The sequence below is a fragment of the Cygnus atratus genome, chromosome 1 (assembly GCF_013377495.2).
Source record: "Cygnus atratus isolate AKBS03 ecotype Queensland, Australia chromosome 1, CAtr_DNAZoo_HiC_assembly, whole genome shotgun sequence".
NCBI lineage: Eukaryota > Metazoa > Chordata > Aves > Anseriformes > Anatidae > Cygnus > Cygnus atratus.
The window spans coordinates 141,027,164-141,041,607 of NC_066362.1; the positions used below are offsets into that span (position 1 = coordinate 141,027,164).

At 41.9% G+C, this 14,444-nt stretch overlaps 1 long non-coding RNA gene across 1 annotated transcript in view; it reads right to left on the reverse strand.

Moving 5' to 3' along the window:
- Nucleotides 1-3,505: 3,505 nt before the first annotated feature.
- LOC118253540 (uncharacterized) overlaps nucleotides 3,506-14,444 on the reverse strand; it is a 32,714-nt gene continuing 21,775 nt past the window's right edge. Inside the window, exons 2-3 of the long non-coding RNA XR_004780464.2 lie at nucleotides 5,820-5,933; nucleotides 3,506-4,113 (exon numbers count right to left, since the gene is read on the reverse strand). This is a non-coding gene — a long non-coding RNA (uncharacterized LOC118253540). The remainder of the gene's footprint in view (nucleotides 4,114-5,819; nucleotides 5,934-14,444) is intronic.

Sequence of the window (14,444 nt, forward strand, 5' to 3'; positions counted from 1 at the left end):
GAATGCAAGGAGGAAGAAGAAGGCTTCTCTCCCAGCTGCCTGCAGCAAGGGAACTCTTTGGGCATGAAAACCCAGTTCAGCAAAGCATGTCACCATGTGCATAAGACTGCTTCATTTCGGCAAAGCGTTTAAGAATATGCTTAACTTTAAATATGTACTTAGCTGAATTGTTTTGCTGAGTGGGGATTGATGGCTGAATTAAGGCATTAAACATTAATGACAGAGCTGGGAACACAGCACAGTATGTAAATGGGGATTTGTCGGGACTAGAACAAACTGATTCAAATAATGCAATCATTATATGATTAAGATCTCTTAAAAGATGTGAAGCCATTAGAAAGGCTTAAGGTCTGCTGACCTGAGATGGGTGACAACCATCTCAGTCACTCCACTCCTCGCACGGTCTCAACTCACCTGTTTTTAGAGTGTCTGGTGGGGAGACCAGATGGGAATCTCCTCCACACAGTAGCTGAAACACTTAAATCTGTTGGTACAACTTTAATCCTAGGTGTTGCCCAGGGCAGCCCTGCACTGTTGGTTACTGATCTCCTCCTGAGTAGGGTGAAGAAGGAGGGTACCGTGACAGCGTTTCCAGGTGTCTCCACATTCCTCGACATCACTGACTCCTAGCTGCTTTTGGTACTGCCACCAGTGGTAGTAGGGTCTACCTGAGCATCTCTCTTCCTCTCATCCTGTGAGGCTCTGGTGTGAATGCCACTCCCAGGACTCTTCCAGTCGTCCTTCATGCTACCTGTGCACCCAGTGCCTCTATGAGGGTGTCCATGGAGCTACGGGCTGTGGCTTCCACCATGTGCTGCTGACACCCATTCTTCATATTTCTCTCTTTCTAGATCCACTTGGGGCAGCCAAACCATTTACACAGTGACTCACGAAGATGGAGATAGGGATAAAAGCTAACTGCCTGTCTGTCCAGAAGTGGCTGAGGTAATGCTTGCCGGCGAAAGAAACTGGTTCATTTCTGCTTGGCAGAAGATGCAGCATTTGCTCCTCCAAGCCTAGTAGTATTTTATTGTGCTTCCCTCCTTCATTCTTTTTGTGATTTTTTGTCACGTGTACTCTAGATCTTGGATGTATCTGTAGTTAACTTTCTGTTAACAATCTATTTTGATGGCTGTGCTATAAGCCGTTAAATTATTGTGCTGGTTTGGCATGTTACAATAATTTGAACAGAAACAAAATGTTTTTTTTCTTTACAGTAAAAGCAGTGTTAAGTCATTCAGTGAAATTTGGTCTATCTCAGAAGTTGGTGGATGTACCAGCAGCTCTGACATTAGCTTCTGTGCCTGATTCTCAGATGACCTGCAAGCGATCTTTGGCTATGTTTGTGCACCAGAAATGTTTGCACAGAGAATCAATTAGTTTCAGAGGAAGGAATGGGATCGGGGGCATGCTCAAGGTAAGAGAGAACACATCTCCTTCCCACACCAGAGTAAATACACAACTTTACTGTGAAGAGAGGCGCTCCAAAGTCAAGTATATCCCTTGAATTAGAAGCCACCTAAAAACTCATAACAAGGACGTTGGGTAAATTGTACAAACTAGAGTAAAAATGCTTACTTACCATACATGCTTCTGATCTGAAGCATCTGAACATCACAGTAAATACTAATTTTTGTTTATGTGGCACATTTTTTGTTTTGAAAAAACATACATAGCTTCTGTTACTTGGCAATATTGCACGCTGGAAAGCTCTAGTATCATTCTGATACTAGAGGAATCATTTTGGATTACCATCTTTGGTAGGGTTTTGTGTGTGTGTGTTTATTTGTTTTGTACAACAGTGGGGAAAATTAAATTAAAAATGACAGATAAAAATATTTCATTTAAATAGCTAGATTAAGCAATAATTTTCTTGAAAGCGTTTGTTGAAAGCTTCAATATAGTAAGTTTGACATAATTAAATGACGATGAAGTTAACAGTTAATCTCTGAGAATGACTTTTATTACAACAAATAAAAATCCTGCCTCAATTGTTCTTTGAATGTAAAGCATGTATTACATGACTGATGTAGCTTCATCTTCCCACCATTTGAATTTCTTAGACCAAAGTGGCACATCAAAGAAATGTTTTACACATTTAGTGTCAGAAGTGATATGATTACAACTAGAACTGCATACAGTTGTATAACTGTTCTCCAAATTTGTAAGCCTTATATTCCTATTATTCTTCAACAAATCTTGCTTCATCCTTAAGACTACAAAATAAAACTGGAGATGGCATGATTTATGACATTTTCATTTAATACTTGTACCTAAGACCCACAGTACATTCTAGAGAGACGGAAAATACCATATCAGACTTGGTAAGCATTACCACTTAACCACTGCAGGAATAACGAAACCTGAAAGCTCCGGGATCTGACATGATCAGACCTACCAGGACCCTGTTTTGAGGAGGTGGTGGATTTAGCTCCTCCAGACATCCCTTGCAGCCTAGGGAGTTCCAGTCCTCTGTGATTGCTGCACGGTCTCTTTCTTTATCGCCCTTAGCATTTGTGATTTATCTATCTGGCTTTTGTTCAAGTAAGTAGAACACTCCTTTATACTCAAATAAGTATCATAAGACAAATAAGTAGAACGCTCCTTTATAATGCTACAGAGCACTGTAAAGATATAACCCCAACAAGCTTTATAAAGAGAATTAGTATCTTTTTCATAGGCCATCTGATGCTGCTAGAACAAATATAGCTATTGGGAGGCCCCACACATTGTTTCAGATCCTAAACAAGCAGCAAAAATAAAGCTGAATACAAGACAGGGAGAATTGCTCTGGTAGATGAGGGTATATTTCTTTTCCCAGTACAGTTCATTGGGTTACCCTGGTACAGATTAGGATGAGAAAAGGCCTTTTACATAACTTTATACTATATATTTCCATTGGAATAAATTACAAAATCAAGCTTTGTGAAACATTTGGTGCAAAATCGCCCTTTGACCAGCCTGAGTGTTTATACTCTCCAGCTTTTTCTGCAGTTCTGCACTGACATGAAGGAGCTCTGAGGGGCTTTGCAGAATGAACAGATGTGTTGGGACTCTGGGCCAGTTGACATCCTTGATTTACAGTCCTGATTTGTGATCCTGATCTTGAACTATACTCTAGCTGTTCCTGACACTCACAAATACATTCCTTATTGCTAAGCATTCCTCAGATGGCTTACATAAAACATTTCAACCACTGCAAACTTCTTATTTCAACTGTGTGCTACTTGTAACATGTGACTGGCCCTCCGGTTAGTACTATTGGAGTTGTGCATGAGCAAGGACTAGGGCTGAGTGAATACATACCCTAAGTGTCCATTTGCATTCAAAAGGGACTTTTTATTTAGCTGTGGTTGTAAGACTTTCATATTTATTTTCTATGAATATGTGATCATTTGAGCTTTACAAGCATCATACTTGTTTGTGAGAACTCCATTGTGACTTACTCATGAGAAGCAAGCATTTAATTCAAATGTTCGGTTACTAAAAGGCACTTCAAAATTTTCTGTTGACTTTGGTTTGATTAGTTATTCAAATAAAATGTTATGATCCTTGCAGATAAAGCAAAGCACAGTTTGGCAATATTACAGTCCACGGGACAATTAACATTAATACTCTCCTTGTTACTTTAAAAAACTGTATCAATGTAGATCAAAAAGTGTATAGGCTATAAATTAAAGTTACTCGATTTATTGCAGAAGATACATTCCCAGCTGAAAATTTCAAAGTGTATTACAAAATTAATAAATTACATGATTTGCAGACCTGTTTATTCACTGAAATAATTCATTCACAATTTCGTAACCAGCATATTTCAGACATAAACTGCAGCTCTTCAAATGATTCAAGGCAAAATTTGACAAAGAAAATCCTCTGGTGAGATCAGTGTGTGTGAGCTAGAGATGCAGGATATGGTTGCTTGGTTACTAAGTAGGAGTCCACCTGGAGAGCACAATGCTTTTGCGCTTCATGCTGTGGAGATGGTCTTTGCGCTTTTATTTTGAATAGCATCACTGCTGAATGTTAACATCTGAAATGTGGATCTGGGCAACCTTAATGAACAGTCATCGGTCTCGCATCTGCAGCCGGTGGTAGGTAGGGTGCCCTTCCTTCCTGCACAGAAGGTAGAGCGACGGAAAAAATAACAGACACAAAATCATTTTTAAAAGCATTTAAGAGAAGCTACCTCATACGTTATTCTCTCATATGTGCTCCACCACCCTCAAACAGACAATTCACAGTGCTTTAGTATCTTTTCAAATATTTTCAATATATACTTGGATCTTTTAAATTATATATATATATTTTAAATACATTTTTAATGCACTTTTTTATAAAACAATCTGCTTGTAGAAGTTGAAATTTACTCTCATTTGAAGCTCAGTCTTGACAGAAACAGCATGTAACAAGTTTCTCCAGTTTGCCAAAATGTGTTTATAAAATAAAATATATTTTCTACTGCCACCTTTGAGTTCAGACCAGACTTCTTAAAAAGTCAGCCATGAAAATGAGAAAAAGGTGAAAATGAAGATAGAAGTTAAGACTATTCTTAATAAAAAAACCTCTCTGGGAATGTGAGATGGCTCCTCTGAATTTCTCACTCTGCTGTATTCCTCATACAGGCACTATAGCTCCAGTCTCGAAGCATGTTTCAAACCCACAGTAATGCTTACTGTTTAACGAACCTGCAACTTTTTCTTTTGAGAGAATAACTGACTCACATCTGCTGAAATAAAAATGTGGAGATAAGTATTGAAGAGCAAATGCATGCCACAGATTCAATTTTTTAGTCTTGCCAAAGTGTGTTTTTACAGAAATACTTTATCTCAAGTCACGTGTAATTTACCTTTTAATGAATAAAGGAATTCAATCCATACAAAATCATTTAGTCCTGATTCATGGATTCTCCCCTCCTTGGAGGCCTTCAAAAGCCGTCTGGAGATCTGGTGGCCTCCAGAGGGCCCTGCCAACCCCAACCATCCTGTGGTGCTGAGATTCTCTGATTTTAAAACTTCTTAAGCTTTGAAAATTTAGAAACATGGTACCAAACTTTTTGGATATAGTGCAAGGCAAGTCATGCCTCTTCACATATTTGGCAATTTTAGCAACTTTAAAATTGCCAGTGAGGAATCCTAATGCACTGTACAAAAGATGCTTATTTTTCCAAACCTGCTGTATATAAAAGAAAACCTAGTCAACATTTTAAATTTTTTTCGCTTCTAGGGTACTGAGGCCAGGATCTTGTGGACAAGCCTCACCATTTCAGTGGTTTGAAATATGGTACAATAAAATCTTATAATTCTGAAATGTAATTGATGGACTTGGAAAATGCATCGAAAAACCTCACCTATACAACTTTCAAGATGAAATGATGATGTCTCTGTGAAGTTCATTGCTGCATTTCATGGTAAGTTGGGCAGTTACCTAAAAGCCCTCATCCATTAGTTTCCTATTATTGGGTAGCATAACCTCCAAATTAAATTTCACAAACTATGCTATATTTCCAAAATTCAAAAGTTCATTTTTAGTATATCTTTAAAGTTTCAAATATTTATAATGTGTTTTCACTGCTGTGTTGAAAGCAAACAGGTAGAAAATGGATTATTCCCCTTTCAACCATGCAACAATAAATTAGTATCAGAAGTATTTTCCATCATTTGATGCCTCAGGGGCTACAGATAAAAATATTTTTTAATCAAATCTTTATTTGTTTTCTTAATTGAAAGAAATGCTGATGTATTGTTAGAAATGGAGAAAACTTTTGTTTGAGAAGATGCACAATTTTAGCTATGAGTGACTCAGAAAACATCATGACTTACTTTGTGGTCACAGTCAGGTGATATATACGAATGGCTTCAGCTAATCTTATGGCACACTTCTTTATGCTTCTGCAGTAGGCATCTTTTCTTCTTCTAATTATTCATATTACTTAGCTGCAGAACAGATTTAAGATGCTGGAATTATTTTATCGTCCACTCCATTTATATGCAGTAGTGCATTTACGGATACAAGTAGTTAAGAACCTTCTTCATGAACTGCAGTGAGTCTTATGGTAAATACTTTATTGATCTATGCATGGTCACTTCTTAACAGCCTCTAGAAATTGCAGAGCATCTTCTTCTTAGTGGTTGCATTTTAATGGGAGGTTACCACTACAATTGTGGCCACAGTCGGTGTAAAAATGAAACTAGACCAAGTGAAAATGATAAATAAATAATATGTACAGTTGATCTCACTTCAGTGTTACTTGTCTATGCAACACCTGTTGCATACCTAAGCCCTAGATGTTGTTTTCCATGCAGTTCATATTTATCCATGTTATGTGGGAAGGATCTCCAGCTGTAATCTGACTCTGTCCTGGAACAAGATCTGGGGAGATGTATCAGCATCCCCTTATTTTCTTCCTCTCTGTGTGGGGAGGATGAGCAGGCAGAAGACGGGCAGGAGTGGTGCACCCCAGCAGCTGAACAGCTAAGGGACCACAATGTCCCTTGCAGGTGTGCCTCAGCTGCTCTGGACAAGTGAATGTTCACAACATTTTCTCCCCTGACTCTTGGCTCACTCTGATGGGTTCTTCCATTTTAATTTTAATTGGAGGTCATGGTGAAGGGGGATCTCCACCCCGCTTTTTCTGAAGTAATCTCCCACCTCTGAAACCCTCAACCATTGGGTGGATGGGGGTTTGGAGCCTTGAATGGAACCAAATGGATGGAATGGATCCTTGCCAATGGTTTGAACGGGTCCTTGCCATTTCTCTTTCCTCTTCCCCATTCCATCGTGGAAGGTGAAGCTTCCTTTCCTGAAGGTTGCTGAAGCCTGGCTGGAAATGTCCAGGAGCTTCCAGTTCTGCCAAGAAACTTCCATGAATGGGCTGTCCTGCCCAATCAAGGCACTGAAACATCAAGGTAAACCATACCAGCAGCCATTGGCAAAACTTCGTAGTGTTCTGCCTTGTATGTCAGCTCCTTCACTGGGTTAAATGTGTGCCAACGATGGTCTGAGTAACACCATATTTTAGCAGGTAAAAAAATGAAGGCCTATCTATGGATTTCATTTTAAGTGAGCAATTTAATGCTTAGATCTACATAAAAATATGGTTTACTGTTGTTTTGTTTTGTTTCGTTTGTTTGTTTTTTAGTCTTGTGGTTAATTATTATTGAAATTCTAAATTTCTTTGGGCCAAATTCTACTTTGAAAACAAAATTTAATCAAGAGTTACTTTGTGTAGTACTACTCTGCAGAGGTTTTATTGATTCATTCATTTTTTTCTTATGCAGCAAATGAATGAAATAAGAGATGACTTAAATTAAAGAGTGGGTTATCATCTTCGGGGAGAAATCAAAGGAATTAGGAAGAACTTCAAATAAAGGATGGATGAACACATTTATGACAGAGGGGTTAGTGTTCACTGTCTGCTAGTTTGAAAGAAAGGAAGATCCTGTGTGTGACAAAGCTTTTTCGGTCTCCCAAGCCCAATTTGTTAGCTATTAGTGCATGCTAGAAAACCTTAGCCCTTTGATAAAAGGGTGGGAAAGAAGCCATGCATGGTTAATCCTGAAGTAATTTTTCATTATTAGTATTTTTTTATTTATAGCATTTAATAGTATTAAATGCGGTATTTTGCCCTGTCTTTGTTGGGTAGGTAGTTGCTCGTGTTCTGCCAGTTAATCCTGTTCTTTTGTGCATTTTAATTATAAAACAGCTAATACCATGGGTGACTGCTCCTAATAAATTAAAAATATCTGGATAAATAGAGAGGTGGTGTTGTCTATTAGGTGCAATATCCGGGTTTGGTTGAAAACAGGAAAGTCTGCTCAAACTCCTAGAGCAGAAAGACTTTCCTGCAGTTCAATGCAAGTGGAAAGGACATGATGTCGGCTCTAGCAGATACGCCTGAATTATAAGGACATGGGAAGTTCTGTTCAGGGGCAGAGATAGCACACATAGCTTCATATTTTGTCTGTTTGGTCCTCATAAATACTGCCGTTAATTCTACGCGTGACAATGAAAAGCATCTTGCAGGCTTGCGAGAATTTACATTTCCAGCTCAGTGTGGTCTAAGCACAGGCTTAGAGAAGAACAACCTATTTGTGCATTTCCCCAAAAGCAATGGTTCATGTGCCTCTGAAGCAGAAAGGCCAAAATGCCTAAGCTGTGGCCAGCTTCAATGCTTGCCTCACCAGAGCTGCTGCTAGTCATACTGCAAAGTCACTGTGGCTTTTGATCCCCGCTGTTTGCACCAACTTCTGATACTCTGAAACAGAAGGGACTTGCCTTGTTTTTTTTAATGAGGCCCTTGCATTTGTCCTTTTGTTGGTATGTAGGACTCAGCAGCTCTCAGAGACAGATTTGAGCCAGTCTTACTGGATGAAGTCTCTGCAAAATTTGGATTGCTTCACGTAGGAGCCTCCATGGAAACTGAGCTCTTTTGCAAGCCTGATCATCATTGTCTTGGCGCGACTTGATCTTTCTGCATCAGCGTAACCTTCCTCGGGACCTCTCCATTGGAGACAGCACTGAGCTGAGGGGAAAAAAGGATCAGGACAAAATGTACTATAGTAACCCTTATTAATGAATGAATGCATACTCATGCATACTTCAGATATCTGCTTTGATATCCAAATACAATAGAGCTATAGACCAGGCTCAGATTTTGACCTTCAGTCTGTTACCACTAGGGCATTTATTCATGAATTGGTTTCTTTAGCCTTCTGTTGTTTTCCTAAGCTGAGCTGAAGCAGGGAAGAAGCCTGGTAACCCCTGCTGTGCTGGAGGAGATTGTCCCCAACCAGTGGCGATGGTGTGAGACTGGTGCATCTGAGCCCAACATGTGGCAATGCATCCTGCCATTCTTTCTTCATAAACAGAGCCCAAGCTTTACTAAAAAGCTTTGGTGTTGGGATAATGTTAATTTTGTCGGGAAAAGACTAATTTTCAAGGGATATATGAGGGATCTAAATAACATCCATCTTGGTCATGTAATACTATATTTTGTTATGAAGCACAAGCTGTACAGCTGAGACTGCAACAATCAGTGGACAGAGCTACAGGGCTACCCCTTGAAAAGCCATTTCTGCTCAAGTGCAAGTCCCTATCTGCCTTTTATATCTGGGTTTATCTTTTACATTATGAAGTATATCTTTCTGCATGGTGACCAGTGCTCAAAGATTATTTGAAGGGAATGACACTTGGTTGTGCCATTTTGTTTGCTCAAGCCTTCTGAGCTCTTGAAATGCAAAGGTTTGGTTTTGTTCTGTCTGTCTCTCTCACACATAAATATATTCTCACGCATACATACATACATACATACATATATATATATATATCAAGTTGGCTGATGAAAGTTACTATTATGGAGGAATCCTTGTCCTAAGAATAGTGTCTTCAGCTACACCCAGGCTTCAGGGAACCTTTGTCAAGAAGTACAAACTATTTTATTTTATTTTATTTTATTTATGTACATACGAAAACTGTCTTAACACCCCTATTCTCCTTTCTGCAGCAAACAGTTTTCTTCAGATTTTAAGCGGTTACCTTTGGGCATGCCTTTTGGTGATAACTGAATGCAGGAGGACAGGTGAGAAAAGCTTTGTTACCATACTTTAACATTACAAGTATGGATCAGAGTATCTGGGGTCTAAGTCAGAAAGGTTGCTGCCACCTGTGAGCAAATGCAGCTGATGCCAGGCTCTTACCTGCTTTTAGTCCACGGAGAGGCAGCTGGATGCTGAACGTCTGCTGACCTCTGCCCACCTGAGCCCTGACTGGGACAATACTGGTACCAAATAACTTGAGCTTTCCACATGGATAGGGCTGCCACTCATTTACTTACAGCAGATGGGAGATGAGAGGACCTACTTGGCCGAGCAAAATAATCGTTCGACCTTCAAGCATTCTCTCGAGGGACATGCTCTGTTCCCTATCCCTTCCCAGCATGAACCATAGAAGCACTGATGTTGGAAAAGCCCTCCAAGATCACCTGGTCCAACCATCCCCCTACCACCAATGTCACCACTAAACCATGTCCCTAAGCACCACATCCAACCTTTCCTTGTCCCTAAGCACCACATCCAACCTTTCCTTGAACACCCCCAGGGGCGGTGACTCCACCACCTCCCTGGGCAACCCGCCCCAATGCCTGACTGCTCTTTCTGAGAAGAAAAACAGCTGCTCCATCCCAGCTGGCCTTACTGACAGAGAATGGTCTTAGGTAGGTGTTGCTCATTTACTAGATGTCTGCCTGCTTCCGCCCATACCATATGATTTATAAAGGCAAAATTATTGTCTGCTGTTCTGAGAACTGCCATTGGAGTTAGTCACCTCTGGAAGGGACATGGAGGCTTGCAGCAGCCCTGATAGGTTTAAGTTTGGTCATTCTTCAGCATCAGGCTGAATCTGACCCTCAGTCATTGAATGCAATCGAAGTGCAAGCTGCAAAATAATCAGTTTTGGGTCTGGAAAAATACTTCCCCAAGCAATGTTTCTGAATCATTTTGGTGTAGTACTGCCATCTTTGTTGGTTAATACTGCTTTTTTTTTTTTTCCTATTTTTTTTTTCAATGAAACTGTTTTTCTTTAAGTAGATTTCAGAATTTCTCTGCTTTCTTAGAGAAAAAACAAAATTGTGCTGATTTGTATTTTTTCCTCATCCAGGCTGCATTTGTTTGCACACAAGATGCCAGTAATGAAGGAGCCTACAAAATGCAGTTGGTGAAATTCTATCAGAGCTTGCGAGAAACAAAACAAACAAAAAACGTCCCATCCAGTAAAAATGGCTGACTGATGCAAAAGGAAACACAGATGGAGGTAATGGGGTTTCAAAAGAGGAATTAGAGAAGATCTGAACGGAGGCTCGTAAATTTGCAGCAGTTCCACTTTGCCAAGAACTGCGGTGGGAAATCCTCATTACGGGAGGTATTTCCGTGCTGTGCTCACCCATGAGAGCCTTGCTGGGGCAGCCATGGGGAAAGCATTATCTGGTGGTGACGGCAAGACCCGGCAATCAGCATTCCTGAATCCTGTCGGACCGCGGCTGCTGACTCACGCGGCGGCCTTGAGTTAGTCACACAGTGCCAGATGCTTCAACCTGACCTTGTCAAGGCGCCGCCAACAAGGAAGCAAAACACACTCACCTTGGGCAACTCTTGCAAACAGGTCTTATCCTGCCACGCTCCAGCTTCCCCCGTGCCACTGGACGAGCAGTGTGGGGAAGGAAGAAGCTTTGGGCCATGCCAGGCCATTTTTGGGACAGGGGGAGAAGAAAATCCTGTGGTTCAGCAGATGCCATGGTAAAGATGGGTGAGAAAGGAGGACTCCAAGCCCCAGGGAGGGAGCGCCCAGAGGGGATGAAATAGCCAAATGCCACCCTGGTGTGCGAGCCAGCTCAGCTGGAGCACTTGTCTCCCTCTAGGTGGAAGCTGGCTTTCAGCGTTCTTCCAAAGGGGGAATAAGACCAGTGAAGCTGGCAGTGGGCTGATGAACCTAGGAGGGCTGGAAAATTTGGGGATTTTTCTGTTTTGTTTCAACAGTTTCCCACCAGCAGGCAATTCAGAGTTGGGTTTTTCCTGAGGATTTCTCTGTGTAGCATCCCTTGTACCACCACCTCCAAACACTAGTCCTGGGCTGGACTAACAGAGATTTGGCTTAAAGTTGACTGGCAGAGCCTAAAAACGGCGATAAGACCTGACTGGTTCATGGCGAGGACTGCAAGCTCAGGAGCTGAAAACGCTCTTCCTCCTCCCCAAGCCGCAGCTCCCCGCACATCCCTGTGGTGGCTCGGTGCCAGATTTTCCTGTTTCACCACAGAAGATAGAAATCCTTCAGGAAAGAGGCCTTACCTCTCGTCGTGGCCAGGCCCACTCTGTTTTAGCTTGTGTCCGTTCCTAAGGTGTTTCTCCCACCAGGTTGAAATTTAGTTCAGCTAACAATACGTATGCTCTTTCACAGACTTTTCTGGCTGAAGCCCATGGTAAATATTTCCTCATACATCATTGTCACTAATCACATTACTGCCTCCAATATTTGTGCATAGAAAATTCAGCCTGTATTCTGGATTATTGAAAATCATTCCTCAGTGCCAGCGAAGGGCGAGTTTTTGACTGCAGCTGCCCATATGCCGTTGCTAGTAGTGATTCCTACCTGTCAGCTGCTGGGGAAGAATTTCAAAGAGGGGCAAATGAGACCGTGCTGTAGAGTTTTAATCTTGGGATTGGACTCAGGCCACATCTCGTGCAGGGCTATGTATACGTGACTTCTGAGATCTCAGAAACCATGCATTTACAAGGCACTGGTTGTGCTAGTGGGGCTGCAGGAAGAGGGAATGAGAAATCTTTGAGGCGCTGGCTCAGCCTGGCTGCATGCCACATTAAGTTGTCTTGAACCACTGGAACTAATCAAGTCAGATATTTATTTCAGAGGTAGGTCTGCACTGGTAGGTTGTATCCTCACCTGTATCAAAAGAAGCATGGACAGCAAGTTGAGGGAGGTGATTCTCCCCCTCTGCTCTCATGAGACCCCACCTGGAGTGCTGTGTTCAGCTCAGGGGCCCCCAGCACAAGAAGGACATGGACCTGTCCATGGACCTAGAGCAAGTCCAGAGGAGGGCCAGATGATGATCAGAGGGCTGGAGCACCTCTCCTTTGAAGAGAGGCTGAGGGATTTGTGGTTGTTCAGCCTGGAGAAGAGAAGGCCCAAGGGAGACCTTACAGTGGCCTGCCAGTGCCTAAAGGGGGCCTACAGGAAAGGGGAGGGACTCTTTGTCAGGGAGGGCAGGGATAGGACAAAGGGTAATGGCTTTAAACTAAAAAATGGTAGATTTAGATTAGGTACAATGAAGAAATTCTTCCCTATGAGGGCTCTGAAGCCCTGGCACAGGTTGCCCAGAGAAGCTGTGGATGCCCCATCCCTGGAGGGGTTCAAGGCCAGGCTGGATGGGGCTTTGGGCAACCTGGTCTGGTGGGAGGTGTCCCTGCCCATGGCAGGGGGTTGGAACTAGATGATATTTAAAGTCCCTTCCAACCCAAACCATTCGATGATTCTTTGGACTGCAGAGCCTCCTCTGCACCATGATGGGGAGATGTGTGCCGACACGGTCGCCCAGGGAAGTGGTGGGTGTCCCACCCATGGGGTCTTGCATCCCCAGGTGCCCTGTAAGGAACAAACCTCAATCTACAGGGGGAGATGCCTCAGCGCAGTAAGTGTCTCTCTTGTTTGTGCTCTGTGACTGTTGGAAAACCAAACTAGTGGAATACGTTTGCCAATTTTAATCCCCGGATAGCACAGCAAGCCCTTATTTCCTTTGTGCTGCTTCCAGGCACAGGATTGCTTTGCTAAACATATTAAGTGCTAGAATTTTTGTACTCTCTTGGTAGAAACAGATAAAAATAATATTTCTTATGAAGCTGGCCCATTTGAGCTGGTGAAATATTGAAAATTCCCAGTTTTCTTTGAATAGATACGTTTCAAAGTATTGCCTAAATACTTTGGAACAGTGCTGAAGCCATAGCTTATCTGTGAAATATTTTATTTGATGTCTGAAAACTTTCTGATATCTGCAAGCTATTGAATTTAACTCCCATGTCATGTGGAGTGCTAAGCAACATGCTCCATGATGGCAGGACTGAAACTTCCCTGATGGCAAAGGGTGAGTTGTGTACCTCTGTGCTTCTTTTTTGACCTTTCTACAGGTTATTCTTGGTAAGTTCCTGAAGTATTTGCTTCATTAGAAATTTGCTTCATTCATTAGAATGGCTTCTAATTACTGACAGATAAACCATTGTGTTATATTGGAAGTTACAGTAAATTAAATTTTACAGTTTTATTTACTGCGCATCTTTTATTCACTCTTTGAAAGGACCTAAAAGCTAAATTCCTCCTTCTGAAGCTCTTGATGTGCACGTCTTCTGTCACAGCCAGAGCTGTGTGCGTGTTACATAACAAGCTGTGTGGTCGAATTCCTTTGAGAACATTCTCGTTTGGTACCACGTGTGCAAATTCTGCTGGAGTCAGTGGAGTGCACATCTGAGAGCTGAGTTCTGTCTCTTGCTTCAAACTGCCCAGACTGTCAGATGACCAAAGAGGGTGAGGGGAAAGATGTTAGAGATAACCTGCGGTGCCATAAACGCGCTGGTATGCTGGAATGTGCCTTTACGGACACAAATCCACTTTCCAGCGATGAGGAAAGCTGGGGAAAGTGAGGACATTGAGAGAGAAACTGGGAAAGAGATGTAGCAACTGAGGCTAGTGGGAGAGTGTGACTGTATCCGCTGTCAGAGTTTCAGTGCACCAAAGCCAGCGTGCCTCACCCCATAATGACACAGCTAAATGGAAAGATTTTGTTTCTTTTGTGTCTCCACCCAGTTAGATAAAGGTATAGCTAATGAAAGCTAGGTCACACCTGTCTCCTGGCATCTTTTCCTCTCTCATTACGTGTGTTACCTTCACAG